We start from the raw sequence: 855 nt of genomic DNA, 5'->3' as shown, positions 1-855 counted from the left end.
TTTGCGGAATGGCCTGTGGTTTATTTATTTATTTATTTTTACTTAATTTTATAATATATAATCTATAAATCTATTTGTGTATCTATGTATGTATCTAATTTATGTATCTAAGTAATTTGTGTATTTAAGTATCAATGTATCTGTTTATATTTTAATTATTTGTAAATAAAGAGTAAGAATTACTAACAAAGCAAACGGCAAGTAGGAATTAAGATTTTTTTAATTAAAGTCATTTTGACAATGTATGTGTTTGGGTTAGTCGACTTTGCATTATTATAATAATACCTGATATAATCAACTTATAAAGAAAACTGGTTTATGTTGCCTCATAGTTTGGGAGGTTCCAGTCAATGATGGATTGGCCTGTTGCTTTTCGACCTGTGGTAAGATAGCATACCATAGTGGCAGTGTGCACTGGAGAAAAGTCACTCACTTCATGGGCAAGAAAGGAGAGAAAGAGGAAGAAAGTAGGATCTCATGATCTGCTTTAAGGACATTTGCCAATGACCTAAAGAGCCTTCACTTGTCCCCACATCCTAAAGGTTTCCACCACCACCACCCAATAGCACCACTGTGAGGACTAAGCCTTTAACATGTGGACCTTGGGCAACACTTAAGATCCAAACTTTAGCATTTGGATCTGTAAAGATTTCTGCAGATGAATTCTAACATATCTCAAGGTACATAGGAATTATTCACAAAGCCTTTGGCCACATTTTAATCAAAGCATTCATATTGATAAAAATTCAAGCTTTTAATCCTGTTTTTCCTAACTTATGTACATTGTTTGATTTTTTTGTTGTACCTGGAAAGAACTGTTGAGAGTTAAATATTTCATATGGAAGTATGTTAACG

Source organism: Marmota monax, unplaced genomic scaffold (genome assembly GCF_021218885.2).
Source record: "Marmota monax isolate L192 unplaced genomic scaffold, Marmota_monax_Labrador192_F-V1.1 WCK01_AAM20220418_F8-fsc00025, whole genome shotgun sequence".
In the NCBI taxonomy this organism is placed as follows: domain Eukaryota; kingdom Metazoa; phylum Chordata; class Mammalia; order Rodentia; family Sciuridae; genus Marmota; species Marmota monax.
Note: the sequence above shows the minus strand (reverse complement) of the source record.